Source organism: Mirounga angustirostris, unplaced genomic scaffold, assembly GCF_029215605.1.
Source record: "Mirounga angustirostris isolate CCGP_5_RB_7025 unplaced genomic scaffold, mMirAng1.0.hap1 SCAF_7, whole genome shotgun sequence".
Classification (NCBI taxonomy): Eukaryota; Metazoa; Chordata; class Mammalia; order Carnivora; family Phocidae; genus Mirounga; species Mirounga angustirostris.
Genome location: NW_026991715.1, coordinates 108,810,288 through 108,826,236, shown reverse-complemented (window position 1 = coordinate 108,826,236; position 15,949 = coordinate 108,810,288). Strand labels below are relative to the sequence as shown.

Below are 15,949 nucleotides of genomic sequence, written 5' to 3'. Positions count from 1 at the left end.
AAGGGTGGGCCTGTCGGTGTAGCTAGGAAGCGCGCGTCCACACGCTCATCCGGGAGCGGGGATCAGCTGCGGGGAGCATACGACCCTCCCTTCTCCGCTTCAGCCGCGCCGCTCCGCTCTTCTCCACCCGGCTTCCCGCACCCAGCCAGCCTGACCTCGGGAGGTCCCCAGGGGCAGGGGGCGGGGCTTCGGCCTCCCCCGAGCCCCTCCCCTCCTTCCTCCTCCCTCCCGAACCCCTCCCCCCCTCAGGCCCCTCCTCTCCGCCCTCCCTCCTCTCCAGCCCTCCCTCTCCTCTTCTCTCCTCCCTCCGCGGCCACTTCTCGGCCCCCTCCCTTTCGCGTCTTTCCTCCTTCCTCCTCCCTCCCCTCCCCTCCCCGCCCTCGCCCCTCCCCCCGCCGCGCCCGGGACGCCAGAGGCTGAGTCACCGCTGCGGCGCGGCGGGCACGGCGGGCGAGCAGGTAGGGAGGGTGCGAAGAAAGCGACGTGCGCCCGTCGCCGCCACCACGGACGGGGCTGCGTGCCTGCGCACGGCCCTCTGCGGCAGAGGCCTGGGAGGGGGCACCGATGGGCGCCCGGGCCGCGGCGGGGAGGGTCGGGCGGCCCCGGCGGGCGCAGATTCCGCCGCCCTTGCAGCGGCCGCTTTTCGGCATTCTGAAAGAGCGGCACGTAGGATGGAGTCATAAACTTACACCATTAGGATGGCATCCAGGCCAGGCAGCTGGCGGCCCACGGGCAGATCTTCCCTGCACCTGGTTTGTGTTTGACCCACGGAGTGTTGTTTAAGTTTAAGCAGATACCGGTATTTAAACACCATATGATATTCCGTAGGGGGAACATCAGATTCCCAACCCTTGAAAAATTAGAATAACATGGCCACACCGGACCCATATTTCCCAGGACAACAATAGCCTAATGCTGAGTGCGGCCGCCTTTTTTAGGGCAGTACATCTTTCTCTTTCGCCACAGTCCCCACGACACCTTCCTTTTTCACCTAGGCCACTGAACTTCCTTGAGGCTACCTGCCAAGCCCTTGATCTAGTGATTACTAGTCCTGTCCATCGTACCCATTTCTCAGATGTCAGTGGGGAAGTGGAGGTGGGAGTTTCCTAGAGTCACAGAACATGTGGCCTTAACGCTGAAAGAGAAGCCAGCCTTTTCTCACCCACTCATCTTTTCCAGCAAACCATCTTGCCTCCTTTGGTATGCGGACTAAGAAAGGGAATTGTCTTGAGAAAGGTGGGTCCCAGAACATGATCTGGGGGTCAGAGTGCGCCCCAAATGGGAGATGACTTGGAGCAGTAATTAACCAGGAGAAGGGTCAAATAGCTTTACATTTATTCCTGGATGAGAGCAGATCATACTAAGAAATTGAGCAGAAGCAGAGCGCCTCCAGCGCCTCCCTGGAGTTGATGGTACATTCTGGGTCTTTCTCTTGGGGTCACAACAGAAGGCAAAACTGGGGCAGGTGGATGGATGGAGGAGCTAACAATTCTGGCAAATTTGGTTAGAATAAGCTGTTTTCAAGTCCCTGGAGACTTGGCCCGTGAGACACAAGACTGTTGTGTAAGGGGTTGCAAAAGCAGTTATTGCTTGGATTATTCTCTGGTGCTTCTCAGCCTGTGATGTGTACATGATGAGTCTGGTAAAGTGCAGATTCGAAGTCAGTAGGACTGGGATGGAACTTGAAAGCCTGTATTTCTGACAAGTTTCCAGGTGATACCAATACCGCAGGCCCCCAGACCCCACTCTGAGTGGCAAGGCTCTGGACTCCTTGTGCCTTCTAGTTCATTCCTAAGGGTCATTGTTACATGGCAACCAAAAGGAGGGGCTCAGAATCCCACAGACCTGGGCGTGAGTCCCTGCCCACCCCTGAGTAGCCAGGTAACATTGGGCAGGCCACTCATCTTCTGTGTGCCTCAATTTTCTCATCTGTTCAGTTGGAATCAAAGGATACTTACTCCCTTAGGAGGATGGGAAAGGAAGAATGAACTAGATGTGTGGCCCCAGCACAGTGTGTGGCTTGTGGTGGGTGCTCTGTAAAGGTAGTTTCTGTTACCGTGTGCTCTGTGGGCCTGCCCATAAGCAGTGACACCCATCAGCAACCTGGTTAGGGAGGGGGATATAGAAGACATTTCAGGATAAGAATCAAACCCCCTAATATGGCCTTCCAGGCCTTGCATGGCATGGTCACTACCCGGCCCACCCCTTGCTGCTCTTCCCCATTTTGTCCACGCTTCAGCCGCGCTAGCCCCTTACGGGTCCTTCAGCCATGGTACTTTCTCTCCTCAGAGGCCTCGTACATGCTGTTGTTCTTCATACTTCTATCTGCCTGGCCCCTTATCCTTCAGTCTCTAGCTCCTATATCACTTTCTCAGAGATGCCCACCTTGATCCCCAGAATCTCTCAAGTAAGGATTTAGGGAGTATATTCTGGTAGAAAGGGAAAGCGGGGACATCTCTTGAGGCTGCGTGTATATATAGGGAGGTCACCATTCTTACTTAGAGCCTACATTTAGAGCAGCTTTTGAGAGGGAGATTGTGGGGGGGTGGTCAGAGAAACTAAACACTGCCCCTGCCTTTCTGCAAAATAGAAAAGGGCACAGCTTGGGCAAGCAAGCAGGAACTGGGCTTCAGCTCTCATCTGCCTTCTCAGCTGGTTACCTTTGTGCGGTATACAGACTGTGCAACCTTATGTGGCAGCCCGGAGGGCTAATGCTTCCCCCAAGCTGCCTTGTGACCTGCTTAATCCTCCTGCCTGGATTAAGCTCCTTTTATAAACTTTCTTAACTCCATAAAACTCATCGCAATTGGAATTAGGTATCTTGGGAATGATTTATTTAAGCTCTGTCCCCTGCAGTAGACTCTCTATTCCATCAAGGCAAAGTCTATCCATCTTGTTCTAGGCCGCATTCTTAGCTTGATGCCTGCAACAAAGCAGGTCCTTCTTAAATACTTGTTGAATATTCCAGGAGCTCACTGTCTACCAGGGGAGATGGGACTCATTGAAATTAGCTGTGGCATGAGATGGGCAGGCATGGAGCCTGGTGCAGCCCCAAGGAGGGAGAGGTCACTTCCAGCCAAGGTCATCCAGGGATGCTCGCGGAAGAGGTGGTGTTCAGCTGGGTCTGACAGAATAGGTGGAGTTCACCAGACCCAGATGAGTGGGAGGGTGTTCTTGGCAGTGGAAAGAGCAAAAGCAAAGGTACAGAGGGAGAAAAGTTCAATGTGTTCCTATGAGAAGTCACAAATTACAATCAGCCGACTGGCCAAATGTGTCTTGTGAATTAGCTGCCAATATTAAAAAAAAAAAAAATCAGGAGATTTCACATAAAGATCCAGAGTTCCGGATTTTCTCTAAAAGAAATTGGAAGATACCACCAAGGAATAATTGCCTGGCCCTGAGAAGTGACAGGCCCTTTAGAACGTCTGTGCTTGCTCAGACTACTTTCCCAGCTGTGTTCGTACACCCGGCTCTCCTTGCTCCTTGCTGTTCCTTCCTGGCCTGCTGTGCAGCTGGCTAGCAGACCATTTGATGCACCCATGGGAGATGCGAGAGAAGTTGGTTCAGAAGGTACAGGCACTTAAATGCCAGACTAAGGAAATTGGCAGATACCCACCCTGAAGGAAATGAGGAGCCACTGAAGGATTGTGAGCTGCAAACCTTTATTGTAAATCATGGTAAAGCTGTGGGGGACTCCCAAGAAGGTCCTCGAGGCCTGTAAAGAACATGCAGAAGAGGCATAATAACCCAGAGTGAGGGAGCACCAGTGCCCCAGTGGGTTTTTTTAGACTGGTAAATAACAGGCCTCCTCAGCTCACTAAGTAGTAAGCTGGTAACTGCAGGGATTTGGGGGTCTTCTCCAGCTGCCCAGGGCACAGCCCACAGCTTCCCTGGCCAAGCCTGACTTCAGAAGCAGGAACTCTGGGCCAAGGAAGCTAGGGAAATTCTGGAAGCCGAAGGAGTGGGGAGCTCTGCGTGGGGCTTTCAAAGAAAATAAAACATGGACTTACCCAGGGCTAGGGGACAGGGTGCTCCCTAAAGGCAGAATTTTCATCTTAAAGGTTTCTGATTACTCATACACAGGTGACCTCTAACTTGCTTCGGCTTAGCCTTGAATATTTTCAAACACATTATTTTTCTTTAAAAATCAGTGTCATTGTCTTCTGTTTATAAAAATAGTATACTTGTTAGAAAAAGGGAAATAGAGAAAAATAGAGAGGAAGACAATAGTTATCAGTAATCCTACCACCCAGAGGTAACACGTTGGTGGATTTCCTTACCTTTATTTATTTTTGTTTTCAGTGTATTTATACTCCTTAAAAATGAAGTAAGGGTCATATTTCATATACAATTGACTGCCCTTTTCTGATGAACATTATACCATGAATGTGTTACCATGAGAATATATTAATGCATCTTTCTGCAAAATCCTTAAACAAGAAATTCACAATAGGGAAGTAAACGTTATATGTTGGCATCACTTTTCCAGGTTATTAAATATGCTTTGAAAAAACACTTCGTATGTTTGTTTCCTTCCATTCTCAAAGTAGTGAGGAATCTGCATTTTTCATCTTTCAAAACAGATAAAAGAGGGATTATTACCCCCATTTGACAGAGGATACTGAATCACAGAGATGAAGTGATTTACCCAAGTGAGTAGCTGGGGCGGGGAGCGGTGGGGGTGGCGGTGTGCCTGAACTGCAAGCCCCAGGCCTTCTGAGTCTAAGTTAGTGCTGTGGGGCGGGGTGGGGGGGGACACAGGATGCCCTTCCCCACCCCAATCTTAGTTTAGATTACATAAGCTGTGCTTTAAATACTGGAAATCAAGGAAGGCTTTAAATTGAGTGCAGTTAATCTGGGTGCACTTTGTGAAGGAGGCAGGTTTTATTCCAGATCTGGAAGGTTTGTCCAATTCATAGGTAAATTAGTGGCAGACACCCAAGCCTCCTGACTCCCAGGTTAATAATAATAACCAGCCTTTATCATGTGGCAAGTGCCTTACTAGGTCCTTAAATACTACTTATGTTATTTAATCCTCATCCCGAACCCTATGAAGCACTGTTATTTTCACCAATTTAAAAATGAAAAAACAGGGGCGCCTGGGTGGTTCAGTTGTTAAGCATCTGCCTTCAGCTCAGGTCATGATCCCAGGGTCCTGGGATTGAGCCCTGCATCGGGCTCCCTGCTCAGCGGGGAGCCTGCTTCTCCCTCTCCCACTCCCCCTGCTTCTGTTCCTGCTCTCCCTATCTCTCTTTCTGTCAAATAAATAAATAAAAACTTTAAAAAATAAATAAATAAAAATGAAAAAACAGAAGCACAGAAAGGGGATGTGACCAGCTCAAGGCTGCAGAGCTGGTGAGTGAGGGCAGAGATTTGAACCAGGCAGCTTGGCCTGAAAGCAGTTCCTGTCTCCATCTGTGCACCTTCCCTGCCTAGGCTGAAGGATGGACTGCAAGGGCCCAGGAAGCGGGGACTCTCCACCCCAGACTGGGGTGGGGGGTGAGGATAGGGGATAACCCAATGGCTGAGAGGCTGTGCGACAAGAACCAACCGGGGAGGATACCCTATCCCTCAGAGAGGATTCCCAAAGTGGGAAAATATAGATTAAAAAACGAAGTATTCCCCAGAGTATTGGGCAACCCGGTGGCTAGTCCAAAGCGGTTGTGTCTTGGTCCCTCTTTGATTTTGAAATAGACTCCATCCTTAAAGAGTAGCAGATTTGGAATTAAGAGACACGACACAACTAGTCCTGTCTCTGCCGAGATCTGACTGTGTGATCTTGGGCCAGTCGCTTCCCCTCTCTGGTTCTTGGAGGTTAAGGCTGGTCCTTCCGGCCGGTCTTGCTGCTCACGTCTCACTGGGATGTGGCCCACAGGTTGCTGGGTCTCTGGGATGATGCGGTGGATCCCCAGCGGCCTGCAGGGCTCTGGGGGCCCAGAGTGCGGGGCCAACCCGGTGTCTGCCCTGCTCCCAGCCCACCCCGCCCCTAAATCCTTCCCCCACCCCCATGCCTGGGGGAGTAAGGGTCAGCTCACAAGCCTGGGAAGCACTTGAATTCCTCCCTCCATCTCTGCTTGCCAGGTCCTGCTGGCCTGAAGGAATGCCTGGCTTGCCCCCTAAGAGCTCACCCCAGTGGCTGTCCACTCATCCTTCACAGGCCTGAGTTCCCTGGTGCACGTTCCCAGGCAGCCCTGCCGCCCAGACCAGGAAACCTTCACTTGCTCCCCACTGCCGCTGGAGTAACGTCCAAACTCAGAATGACTGAGAAGGCCTGTCTCCACCTGCCCCCAACCTGCCTCCCCAACTCCTTTGCCCTGTCACCTTAACATAGAGCTTGGTGATTCTTTTTTTTTTTTTTAAAGATTTTATTTATTTATTTGACAGAGAGAGATATAGCGAGAGCAGGAACACAAGCAGGGGGAGTGGGAGAGGGAGAAGCAGGCTTCCTGCTGAGCAGGGAGCCCGATGTGGGACTCGATCCCAGGACCCTGGGATCATGACCTGAGCCGAAGGCAGATGCTTAGCGACTGAGCCACCCAGGCGCCCCGAGCTTGGTGATTCTTAAACGCAGAGGCTCAGCAGTCAGGCAACCAGATTCAAATCCTGAGTCTGCCTGTTTCTAGCTATGTAACCTTTGACAAGTTACCACATACCACTCAACCTTGACTCCACACCCTTAAAATGGGGGTGGTAGCACCCATTCCATAGGACTGTGTGAAGAATTAAATGAGTCACTTAGCATAGTTCCTGGAACACAATAAACTCGCCTTAAGTGCTTGGTGTCATTATAACAATTCTCAACCACATTCAGCTACCACCTCCGACTTCCTAAAGCTGGTCATGCTCTTTCCCAACACTGTGTCTCCATCTATGCCTGGAAAACCCTTCCTCTTCCTTTTTCTCCACCCAATAGGCTCCTACACACTCTTTAAAGCCCTATCCAAATGTCACTGTGAAGACTTTACCATCCTTCCCAGTTCCTTTCTCCTCTGTCTGTTACCACCTTAACCCAGGGACCACACAGCATTGCCAATGATGGGACAACCAGCTTTCTGTGCCTTCTAATAGGATGCAGTAGACTCCACAGCTCCATCTGTTTTGGCTTTTGCCAAAAATGTTGAGCCTAAATCTAATCAGGTCTTTAAAGCTAGCTTCAGTTTATAGGAATTTCAGGGGTAGAGGAACACACGGAATAACACCCAGGAAAGCAGCCAGACAAATCCAGAAGGTGGGACAGTTTATAAGACAACAGGCATGATCTCTTAAAAGTCAATGTCCTGAAAACAAAACAAAAGCAAAAGCAATGGGAGAGGAGTTTCTAGATTTAAAGAGATTGAAGAGTCTTTTTTTTTTTTTAAGATTTTTTTTTTTTTTTAATTTATTTGAGACAGAGAGAATGAGAGAGAGAGAGCACATGAGAGGGGGGAGGGTCAGAGGCAGAAGCAGGCTCCCTGCCGAGCAGGGAGCCCTATGCGGGACTCGATCCAGGGACTCCAGGATCATGACCTGAGCCGAAGGCAGTCGCTTAACCAACTGAGCCACCCAGGCGCCCCAAGAGATCAAAGAGTCTTAACAACTAAATATAAGATATGATTCTTGATTGTATCTTGGTTCTTTTTTTTTTTTTTAAGCTATTGAGACCATGTTTTTGGACAATGGGGGAAATCTATGAACTGGGTATCAGATGATGTAGGAAATGATTGTTAATTTTGTGAGTTGAGGTAAGTGTATTGTGGTTATGGAGGAGAACTCTTATTTTTGGGGGGTGGGAAATGCATGCTGAAGCGTTTAGGGCTCAAGTGCTGGAATATCTGTAATTAACTTTCCAATGTTTTAGCCACAAATTTAACATATAGTGAGATGAAGTAAATATGGTAAAATGTTTACAATTGTTGAATCTGTGTGATCTATATGTAGGTATTCAGTTTACAGTCCTTTCTACTTTTCTGTATGCTTCAACATTTTCATAATAAAAAGATTCTTCATTGAGATGTAATTGACAGATAACATTATATTGGTTTCAGGTGTACAACCAATAATTTGATCTATGCATATATTGCAAAATGATCACCACAATAAGTCTAATTACCATTCATCACCAACACAGTTACAATTTTTTTTCTTGTGATGAGAACTTTTAACTTTCTTAGCAACTTTCAAACATACAGTACTGTAACTACAGTCACCATGCTGTACGATATATCCCCAGGACTTATTTTATTTTATAAAAACGTTTTTTAAATGCTTTTCTTAGGGCGCCTGGGTGGCTCAGATGGTTAAGCGTCTGCCTTCGGCTCAGGTCATGATCTCAGGGTCCTGGGATCGAGTCCCGCATCGGGCTCCCTGCTCCTTGGGAGCCTGCTTCTCCCTCTGCCTTTCTCTCTCGCTCTGTCTCTCATGAATTAAAAAAAAAAAAAAAAAAAAAAAAAAAATTTAAATGCTTTTCTTGGGCTCCCACAGCAAGTTTTTGGGCCTTCATTAAAACATGAATCACAATATATAGAGGTGATGTATACCAGTGGGTCTTGCCATTCAGATTACAGATTATGAACTCCCCAGGGGTAGGAACCAGATCAACTGTATTTCTCTCATGGTGCCAGATTTATAATAAATACTCATTAAACATTTGTCGAATGAATGAAGACTGTGCTATTGCTGTAGTGCATGATTCATCAGTAAACTTATGCTTAGGAATTTCCAGAATGAAAAATGATCATGGCAAACTTTCATCTAAGCCCCTAATTTTGTCGTGGATTTTTTGCATTAATTTTGGTTTTTAGAATATTGCATTCGAGTATTATTTTTCTAGCTTACTAAGTGTTGGGGGCCTCCCTTATTTTAGTGCTGGAGACACCCTGATATGGGCCCGATAAAACAAGGTTTTGGGCACATGGCTGACTAATGCCCCATTGCCCTCTGGGAATCCTTCCAGGTCCTATCACTCTATTTGTCTGACAGAATTGACGTTTGTTTGGCCTCACTGTAACATTGGCCTCACTGTAACATTGCTCTTGTCATCTGACCTGAAGAGAGGTTTGCAATCTGCAGTGCATATTTATTTTGCTGCCCCAGCAACATTCTCCCTTCTCTGGCAACATCAACTCTGTGCGGCTTGAGGACCCTCCCCTCCCTGTCTGCAGAGCGGGACTCCAGCGGGTAGCCCAGAGGTGGGCATGTGACTCCGTTCCGCCAATCAGAGCCTTGCAAACCCTGGCCACAGTGATTGCTTTGGAGAGGTCATGTGACTCAATTACAGCCAATGAGACTCAGTTCTGGGGGTTTGACCGGAACTCTGGGGAAGGGGCCCTTTCTCTTTTCTGTGGGAGCGTGAGGTAGCATGGAAGCCGCCATGGGGACTTGAGCCTCCCTGAGACTGGCGCTCACACAGAAGACAGAATAGGGTGATGGAGTCAAGGAGGAGACATCCTGATAGTGTTTGAGCTCCTGGATCCGGTTGTGCACAAAGCAAGTCTGCTGTCTGAACTTAAGGGATGTGTGGGCCAACTTTAACCTAAGTCAGTTTGAGTTGTGTTTCTGCCACTTAGATGGTTCACTTCCTCTTGCCTGTGGTCTGGCCAGGCTGGCCCCAGGAGATGCCTTGGGGAAGCCGGGCACCTAGCGCTGGACTTGCGCCCTGAAGGTCTCCATCCAAGGTGTCTCGCCCCTGGGCAGCCTTGGAGGGCAGAGGATTGATAGAAACCACAGTAATTCGACAGAGCATTCCTTTTTTTTTTTTTTTTAAGATTTTATTTATTTATTTGAGAGAGAGAATGAGATAGAGAGAGCATGAGAGGGGGGAGGGTCAGAGGGAGAAGCAGACTCCCTGCCGAGCAGGGAGCCCGATGCGGGACTCGATCCAGGGACTCCAGGATCATGACCTGAGCCGAAGGCAGTCGCTTAACCAACTGAGCCACCCAGGCGCCCACATGACAGATTTCTTAGTAAACTAGGAAAACATGTTCTTGTTAGTGTTTGACTTTTAGTTGAGTGCACAACTCTGATCCTGTCTTAAAATATATTTGCTCCCTTTTTTCTTTTTTTTAAAGATTTTATTTATTTATTTGAGAGAGCAGGAATGAGAAAGAGTACATGAGAGGGGGGAGGGTCAGAGGGAGAAGCAGACTCCCTGCCGAGCAGGGAGCCCGATGCGGGACTCGATCCCAGGACTCCAGGATCATGACCTGAGCCGAAAGCAGTCGCTTAACCAACTGAGCCACCCAGGCGCCCGACAGAGCATTCCTGAGCACTGGTGCACTGTCAGGTCCTGTAGTAAATATGTACACATCAATTTACTCCTTGTGTACTGTAACAGTTCTATAAAGTCCATTCCATGAACTCCAGGCTGAAATCATCCATCTACTCCCAGACCAACTGTCCCAAATCAACAACTAGAGGCAAAGAGAAGGCCCTAGTTAACCAGCAGACAAGCCTGCTTCCCACTCCATTTAGTCTCTTTTGTCAATGGGTAGACTTTCTAGGAGGCAGACTCTTAGGTATTAACAAACCCCTCCCCCCACCCTTTCCCATAACACTGTCTGCATCTGAAGTGAAGGGCCTAAGGGCAGCTTCCTTTGGCCTGGTAGTGTGCTCAGGATCTAGAGCAGTGTAGGCTTTCAAGATTGGCAGGTGGGCTGACCCATTGGCCATCTTTGCCATCTGTGCTCATCTGTTCATTCAACAAACATTTATTGAGTGCCAGGTACATGCCAGATCCCATTCTAAGCACCGGGGATGCAATCATGAACAACACCGGGGGCAGTCTCTCCCCCCAGGTTGCTGACAGTCTTGTCAGAGAGGCACGCATTAAACAAATAATTTCACATGCAGTTATTTAATTACAAGCATGGCAAGCACTGAGCGGGAGCAGTTCAGGCTGTTAGGATTGCCATGATGGAGCGTTCATTGTGGCGCTGTGTTTGGTGCTGAGTGCTGGGCAGAACGGGGAACCAGGCATGGCCCCCATCACTGTGCACAACACACACAGCATCGGACAGGCTGTGTGTCTCCAGCCTGCAGCCGGGGAGCAGCTGCAAGGTGACAGCTTTGACATCCGTTTGAGAGAACACCTTCACTCCTGCTTCCACAGAACCGAGTGTATTTAACCGGTTCCATTCACCTCCCACTGTGTCTTTCTCTGACCCTCAGTGGTTTTTACTCTCTAAGGTCAGAGAAATTGGGACCATGGTCACTGAGCCAACTGAGAATGTTTTGTTGGGCTCTGCAAAAATAGGTCTTGGGTGAGAAATACACATGGTTTCATGGAGAGGAGAAGGCATCAGGAAAGGGAGGGAGCTGGGTTTTTAAACTGCCTGTGCCCTGTGGCTCCAGCAAGCTGGGGACAGGAGCTCAGCTGAGAGGGCAGGCTTTTTGTGATATTTCTGGCTGCCTGGCCCCAAGGGTGCAGACCAGAGTGTGGTGCCCAGCTCACCACAGGGAACTTTCTGGATGGCTTGATTATTCAGAGCATGTGATGCTTTGGCTCCAGCAGCCTGAGGCAGTCAGGGATTCTGCAGAGCTGGGAATGCGGTTCTCACCAGCAGAGGTGAGCGTGTGTGTGTGTGTGTGTGTGTGTGTGTTCAGACCTAGCAGGTCTGGCCTGGTCATTTTTAGAGCCAGCTTCCCAGCAGGATAAAATAGTCAGAATCACTTGGCCGCCTGGCCCTGATCCAGGCCTGAAATGTGACAGCATGGGGAGAAATGGAAAGGAGGGAGTGGCCTCTGACTATATCCCCCACTGGACTGAAGCACTCTGAGGGCAGGAAATGCAGTTGATTCTTTTTTGTGTCTCCTGAGCCTGACACCCTGGGATAGATGTCTTTCATCATCAGCAGCATTGCTCCCTTATATTGAGGGCTTACTATATGCTAGGCATTAGTTCATCTAATCCTGACAACAACCCCATGACGTAGGTTCTTTTTTTTTTTTTTAAGATTTTATTTTTAAGATTTTATTTACTTTTAAGATTTTATTTACTTATTTGAGAGAGAGAGAGAGGGCGAGCAGGGGGGAGAAGCAAAGGGGGTAGGTGAGGGAGGGGTAAGAATCTCAAGCAGACTCTGCCCTGAGTGCAGAGCCCAACGTGGGGCTCGATCTCATGACCCTGAGATCATGACCTGAGCCAAAACCAAGGGTTGGACACAAACGACTGAGACACCAGGCGCCCCCATAATGTAGGTTCTACTAGTATCCTCATTTTACAAGGAGCTGGGGCTCAGGGGGGTGGCGCAAGAGCCACACAGATTTTACCATTTGAGAGCAACATAGAATGTAGCATTTTGTCCTTTTGCCAATGCCTTTCCTTCTATCGATAATAATAAAAGTAAATAACCTACCCACTGAGGTCTGACTCCTTTACAGTCCCAGAGTCAAGTGCTTTATGTATATCATTTCATTTAATCTTCATATCAGGCCTATGAAGTAAGTATTACTATACTTCTGAGAAAAGAGAATAACTTGGCCAAGGTCACAGCTAGTAAGTTACAGAGCCAGGATTCAGCTTAAGAATGTATGGCTCCAAGATCTGATTCTGCTGAGCATCAGAGACCTCTTTCAATTTCTGGTTCCTCCACAGACCAACCGTGTGCCTTGGCAAGTCATTTAACTTCTCTGGGCCTCTTTCTCTGCATCTGTAAAATGGGTAGGTTGGGCTCAATGATATGTCAGGGTCAACCCCTCTCTAGCTCTGATATCTAGACTTTAAAGCCCTTGAGGGACATCACCTCTGTATTCCTAGCACTCAGAAAAGGGCTTGGCTGGGAGTGGGTACCAAGTTGACATATGTTGAGCCAAGTCTATCCTAATGGGGACCTGGCTCCTCTGTCCGCATGAACTTGCCATTTCTCTATATATCTTAGCCTCCCCTTACCTCTTGTGGTCCAAAGATGCCAGAAATTATCCATTTTGGTTGTTTTCCATTTTTCCTATTTTAAAAATGCTTCTATATGTCTCTTAATGGACTAAAGTTTCTCTTGAGTATAGATCTGGATGGGGAATTTTTGGATCATGGGGTATACACAAACAAATCACTCTCAAAAATTGTAGGAATTTACATTCCCACCAACTGTGAGAGCTACCTTTTCCCTGTATTCTTTCCAAACTTCGAGTTTGTCAGATTTAAAAAATTTTGTCAATTGGTTGAGTGTGAAATGTTATAAATGTATTTTAACTTTTCATTGCAGAATTTTTCAAGTATTTACAAAATAACAGAGGAATAGGGTAATGAATTTCTATCTACCTGTTACCCACCGTCCAACCCCTTTCTAATTTTGTTTCCTTTAGATTTCACCACCCAGGGGCGCCTGAGTGGCTCAGTCATTAAGTGTCTGCCTTCGGCTCAGGTCATGATCCATGGGTCCTGGGATCGAGCCCCACATCGGGCTCCCTGCTGATCTGTAGGCCTGCTTCTCCCTCTTCTACTCCCCCTGCTTGTGTTCCTGCTTTCGCTATCTCTCTCCGTCAAATAAATAAATAAAATCTTAAAAAAAAAATTTCACCACCCATTCTTTTTAACCAAATCCGAGTAATCATTCCATTTCATCTCTAAATGTTTCAGCAAATATCTCTAAAAGATGAGGACTCCTCCTTTAATTTTTTTATTTTTTAAATTTCTTTTTTAAAGATTTTATTTTATTTATTTGACAGAAAGAGACACAGTGAGAGAGGGAACACAAGCAGGGGGAGTGGGAGAGGGAGAAGCAGGCTTCCCACTCAGCAGGGAGTCCAAAGCGGGGCTCAATCCCAGGACCCCGGGATCATGACCCGAGCGGAAGGCAGATGCTTAATGACTGAGCTGCCCACACACCCTGGGACTCCCCCTTTTAACCATAACCACAGTGTATCATCAAACATTTCCAAATGTCAACAATAATTCCTCTATATTATCAAATATTCAGGTCAGTGTCCACATTTATCCAATCATCCCATATTTTTAAAAATAATTGCTTGAATTAAGAGTCAAAGTCCATACAATGTGATTGGCTAATATTTCTTAAGTTTCTTTTAATCTAGAGGTACCCCTCTCTCTCTCTATTTTTATTTATTTATTTATTTTTAATAATTTATTTATTTATTTGACAGAGAGAGACACCGCGAGAGAGGGAACACAAGCAGGGGGAGTGGGAGAGGGAGAAGCAGGCTTCCCACTCAGCAGGGAGTCCAAAGCGGGGCTCCATCCCAGGACCCTGGGATCATGACCTGAGCCAAAGGTAGACGCTTAACGACTGAGCCACCCAGGCGCCCCTCTCTCTCTATTTTTAATATCTTGACATTCATTTGTTAAAGAAATCAGGCTGATTTTCCTGTTAGGCTTTCCCCCAGTTCGGCTTTTGCGTGTTGTGTCCCCACGGTGTCATTTCATGTATTCCTCAGTCCCTTATTTCCTATAAACCGGTAGTGGGGCTAAGAGCAGGAGTTAGCAAACTATGGTCCATGGGCCAAATCTAGCAACTACCCTTTTTTGGAAACGGGATTTTGTTGGAACACAGCTCCGCCCATTTGTTTACTATTGTCCATAGCTGCATTTTGTGCTGCAACAGCAAAGTAGGTGCCACAGAGACCAGACACTGTAGCCTGTAAGGTTAAATTACCTGGCCCACTGAGACAAAGTTGACCCACACCTCCTCCAAAGGCTTGATCAGACCCCTGCTTGATTCTTGGGGCATGATTTCTTCAAAGGAGGTGGTGGTTAATTCCACCTAGAGGTGCATTACATTTACTCGTTTCTCTTTTTGTAGGATTATCAGATCAGCTAATTCATAAGGAGTTGCAAAATGGTGATATTCTAAATTAATCCTTCTTCATTCCTGTTTCAGTTAATTTGTGGGAATGCTTACAGAAAAAGCACCTTCCTCTCATCTACTCTTTGGTTGCCTGAGGCACAGTTCTTACAGAAAAGACAGAATAAATGCTTAATTGTCTCCCTTTATTTACCAGGTTTCAAAATGCAGTGAGTTGATTTCCTAATATCTTTCAGAGATGATCACTGAGGTTTCTTGTTTATTTTTAAAATATCATTATGAACTCATGGATTGAAATATATTCAATGTTTTCTACTCATTGCAGTTCTTTTCCTTACCAATGCTGAAATTGTCTGGACTTTGGCAAATGGGAGTCTCTTCCGGTTGTCTCCCGAGTCCCTTTGCCACAACTCTAGTTTCCTTGATTTGTGGCATTAAAAGTCTAGGTATGTGTTGTACATTTTCTGCCCCAAAGCTGGAATCAGCTATTTGTTTTTTGGAGGAGCCTGGGTTCCTTTACAGAAAATTGTATTTAGGGACCACAATCTGGGACTAAAGGTGCTCACTCAAGTGTTGGTTGTTGTTTCCAGACCTGACAACAAGAGGAAACCTGGTGCTTGTTTTCAGATCGGCTACATCAAAAATTCACACTGGGACTTCTGATTGAAATCCGGGATTGTAAAATTTTTACTTCAGCCCTTTTGTCTTTCATTTGCCTCTCCTTTCTCTCACACCAAAAGTCCTGGTTCTCAACACCACCAACAGGAAACTCACTTGCTTTACCCCACACTACCCATCCGACAGTTTCAGAATAACAATCCCAGTGTTCCCACCAACATGATGGCTGAAAACAGGCAGCCCTTTTTAAAAATCAGAGTAAAAAATTCTGAAAACAAAAATGGAAAGGAATTGAACAGGAAGGGTCTGTGCTGACCCCGTGTCACCATATGGCAGTTTGCATTGCTGCTGTGATTTTTAGTCCTATGTTGTTGGTCAGGATTTGATTCCTCAATGTAGGAAACTACTGAAATTATAGCCCTTGCCCTTTGGGAATTTACACATGTCTACAGAGTGGAAGAAACATGAGGTAAAAGCAGTGTAGGCTCGTGGAATGATTGCTTTATTGGTAACTCAAGTGTGCTGATGAACTCCAGACTTCAGTTTCCCTCCATAATGAATGAGCCTCCAAATACACCTGCCTCAGGGCCTTTGCA

General features: G+C 47.2%; 1 long non-coding RNA gene across 1 annotated transcript in view; it reads left to right on the top strand.

Annotated features, from left to right (window-relative positions):
• Positions 1–402: 402 nt before the first annotated feature.
• The window catches only part of LOC135365423 (uncharacterized), a 37,845-nt gene continuing 22,298 nt past the window's right edge, over positions 403–15,949 (top strand). The window contains exons 1-2 of the long non-coding RNA XR_010413246.1: positions 403–458; positions 4,584–4,652. This is a non-coding gene — a long non-coding RNA (uncharacterized LOC135365423). The remainder of the gene's footprint in view (positions 459–4,583; positions 4,653–15,949) is intronic.